Source organism: Alligator sinensis, unplaced genomic scaffold (assembly GCF_000455745.1).
Source record: "Alligator sinensis unplaced genomic scaffold, ASM45574v1 scaffold1759_1, whole genome shotgun sequence".
Classification (NCBI taxonomy): Eukaryota; Metazoa; Chordata; order Crocodylia; family Alligatoridae; genus Alligator; species Alligator sinensis.
The window spans coordinates 50921-54928 of record NW_005843668.1 but is presented as its reverse complement, the minus strand read 5'-3'; the positions used below and the strand labels follow the sequence as shown (position 1 = coordinate 54928).

The 4008-nt window shown below is 53.6% G+C and overlaps 1 long non-coding RNA gene across 2 annotated transcripts in view; it reads right to left on the bottom strand.

The window, feature by feature from the left end:
• The window catches only part of LOC106723360, a 21191-nt gene that overhangs the window by 8739 nt on the left and 8444 nt on the right, over positions 1 to 4008 (bottom strand). The gene's annotated exons all lie outside the window — the stretch shown is intronic.

The following is a 4008-nucleotide window of genomic DNA, read 5'->3' as shown; positions in this document are numbered from 1 at the left end:
CCTGCTGAACACAGCTGCACCAGCAGAGTGCCATCCTTTTTTCTACCACAGGAAAATAAGTATCAGTAAAAGTGCAGTATTGTTAGTATGACTGTCTTCACAAATATCAGGAGGAGGAGCTGGACAGGGAATTTTCAGGCCAGCTTGCGGAGACACTAAAAGCAAGGGATGTAGTTGTCATGGGCGATTTTAATTACCCGGACATCTGCTGGGAGGAGCAGTCAGCCGGGACGGACCGCTCCAGGAGGTTCTTGGCCGAGTTGCAGGACCTCCACTTGATTCAGGAGGTGCACAGTCCCACCAGAGGAGATGCTCTGCTGGACCTGGTCCTGGCCGCAGGCGACGACCTGGTAAGAGGCCTCCAGGTTCTTGACCACCTGGGCAATAGTGATCATCGCGTGCTGGAATTCACCATCCAGCGTAGAGTGTCAAGGGCCCGCAGCAAGGTGGTGGCCCTAGACTTCAGGAGGGCCAACTTCAGTGAGATGAGGAGATTAGTGGGAGAGGAACTGGGGTCCTTGAGGGCAGAGGAACTCAGCGTCCAAGAGGAGTGGTCGTTCCTTAAGGAAACGATACTCGGGGCCCAAGGGGTGTCCATCCCGACAAGAAGCAAGGCGGGCAGGAGTGTCCAAAAGCCCCCCTGGCTCACCAAGGGTGTCCGGGAATGCCTGCTTGCCAAAAGGGTGGCGTACGCCCGGTGGAAGGGGGGTGTAATCTCCAAAGAGGAGTATACCTCCTCTGCTCGGGCCTGCAGGCGGGCTGTTAGGAAGGCCAAGGCGGAGATAGAGCTCGGATTAGCGTCCAGGATTAAGGATAACAAAAAGTCCTTTTTCAAATATATTGGGAGGATGAAGAAGGCGCCGGGTAATGTGGGGCCCCTGCAGGATATGCGGGGCAATCTGGTGGTTGCGTCAGAGGATAAAGCGGACCTCTTTAACCAATTCTTCACCTCCGTTTTCTTGTGCAGGGACCGGGACTTCCCTGCTGTGATAGAAGCCGGACGCGAGGGGATCGCCTTCAGACCTCAGGTTGGGGAGGACCGGGTTAGAGAGCTTCTGGAGGGGCTGGACGCGTTCAAGTCAGCGGGTCCGGATGCTCTCCACCCCAGGGTGCTGAGGGAGCTGGCTGGGGTTATTGCAGGGCCCCTGGCACGGCTCTACGAGCGATCGTGGTGCTTGGGCCAGGTGCCAGACGATTGGAAGGTAGCTAATGTGGTCCCCATCTTCAAAAAAGGGAAAAGGGAGGACCCGGGCAATTATAGGCCCGTCAGTCTTACCTCAATCCTGGGGAAGCTCTTTGAGAAGATCATCAAGGAGCACATTTGTGATGGGCCGGCATCCGAGATGATGCTCAGGGGCAATCAGCATGGATTTATTAGGGGGAGATCATGTCAGACCAACCTGATTGCCTTTTATGATCAGGTCACAAAGGCCATGGATGCAGGTGTCGCGGTGGATGTAGTCTTTCTGGACTTCAGCAAGGCCTTTGACACCGTCTCTCACCCCATCCTAATTAGTAAACTAGGCGACTGTGGCATAGATGCCTACACGGTCAGATGGATTGCAGATTGGCTGAAGGGTCGCACTCAGAGGGTGGTGGTGGATGGATCATATTCGACTTGGGGGGAGGTGGGTAGTGGAGTCCCTCAGGGCTCGGTCCTGGGCCCTGCGCTGTTCAATGTCTTCATCAGCGATCTTGATGTTGGGGTGGAGAGCAACCTGTTTAAATTCGCTGATGACACCAAAATTTGGGGGGAGGTGAGCACGCTAGCAGGGAGAGAGAGATTGCAGAAGGATCTGGATAGGTTACAGGGGTGGGCAGACAGGAACAGGATGCGTTTCAATACGGACAAGTGCAGGGTGCTGCACTTGGGTAGTAGGAACCAGCAGCACACTTATACGATGGGGAGCTCCCTACTTGAGAGCACGGAGGCGGAAAGGGATCTTGGTGTCATTATTGACTCCAAGATGAACATGGGCCGACAATGCGAGGTCATGGTTGGCAGGGCTAACCGGACCTTGTCGTGCATCCACAGGTGCATCTCGAGTAGAGCCAGGGAGGTGATCCTCCCCCTCTATGCGACGCTGGTCAGGCCGCAGCTGGAGTATTGTGTCCAGTTCTGTGCGCCCCATTTCAGGAGGGATGTGGACAACATGGAGAGGGTCCAGAGGAGGGCCACCCGCATGATCCGGGGACAACAGGGCAGACCCTACAGTGAGAGACTGCGGGACTTGAACCTATTCAGCCTCCACAAGAGAAGGCTGAGGGGGGACCTGGTGACCGTCTATAAACTCACTAGGGGGAACCAGAAGGGTTTGGGGGAGACGCTGTTTCCCCTAGCCCCTGCTGGCATAACAAGGAATAATGGGCACAAGTTGATGGAGAGGAGGTACAGATTGGACATCCGAAAAAACTACTTCACAGTCAGGGCGGCTAGGAGCTGGAACCAACTTCCAAGGGAGGTGGTGCTGGCCCCTACCCTGGGGATCTTCAAGAAGAGGCTGGATACTTACCTGGCTGGACTCATTTGAGTCCCGTTTTTGTTTTTAGGGTGAGTGGTTTTTTGTTTTTTTTTTCTCGGGTTGTTCTCCCGCCCTGGCGGGGGGTCGGGCTAGAAGATCTATTAGGTCCCTTCCGACCCTGAAACTATGAAACTATGAACTATGAATATCTGGGTGTCATTATGTAAGCTTAACGAAGATTTAGTTCAGTGTTTGCCGGCGGTCCCACAAAGTTGAGGATGATGTCCATCAGGCTTGATGGGTCCTCAGGTGACTGAGGTGCCCGATTCTGGATGCACACACATTCTTCGGCAATGGAGGCATGCTGTTGCATGGGTGAGTGGGATTTGCAACCCCGGGTTGGTGTCCTCCTTCCTCCGCTGCTGCCGGTCCACCTTGGTATCAAGTCATTGGGCCTCGAAATGACATGCGCCTTGGTGGACCAGGTAGCACCACACCAAATGATCAGCAGCTTGCTCCTCCCAGTCATTGGTGTTGACACCTCCATGCTTGAGGGTGACCGTGAGCATGTCTTTGTACCGTTTCCTTTGGCCGCCCTTTGAGCGTTGGCCAACAGAGAGCTGGGAGAAGCGACTCTGGCAAGGGAGGTGGTTCTCAGACATCTGGACACAGTGGCCCATTCATCAGAGTTGATTTCTCAAGAGCAAAGATTTGATGCTGGTGGATGCAGCTTCATGGAGAATGCTCACGCTGGTCCAGCGATCTTCCCATTTGAACTGCAGGATTCGATGCAAGCAGCATTGGTGCAAGCTCTCAAGGGTCTTAATGTGGCATTGACAGATGGCCCAGGCTTCACTGCAGTAGAGGAGGGTGGTCAGCGTGACAGCCTTATAAACCAGGACCTTCGTCGACTTCTGAAGATCTCCATTTTCAAAGACACGCTGTTGTAGCTTGAAGGCAGCAGCACTGGCGCAGTTGACCCGGTGCTGGACTTCTTCATCGATGGTAGCCAGTTGAGAGAGGTGGCTGCCAAGATACGGAAAGTGCTGCACATACTCCAGAGCCTCCTCATCTACGCAGATAGCGCGAAGGATGTTTAGCTGGCCTGGTGACGGTTGGTGGAGAACCTTCATCTTGGTGACATTCAAGGACAGGCCAAGTCTCTTATATGAAGCACTGAAAACATCTAGGTTCGCTTGCACATCCTGTGCAGAGTGAGCCATCACACAGCAATCATCCACAAAGTGAAGGTCGTGGATGTCCTTGGTGGTGAGTTTCGTTTTTGCTCAGAATTGCCCAAGATTGAAAAGCTTCCCGTCCAGTTACTGGATACTAACACCAGATGGTAGATCATATGGGATAAGGTGGATGATGATGGTCAGGTAGATAGTGAACAGGGCGGGGGCGATCATGCAACCTTGTTTGACCCCAGTTCAGATATGGAAGGCATCAGTTTAAGATTCACAGATGTTAGGGTTGGAAGGGACCTCAATATATCATCGAGTCCGACCCCCTGTATAGGCAGGAAAGAGTGCTGGGGTTAGAT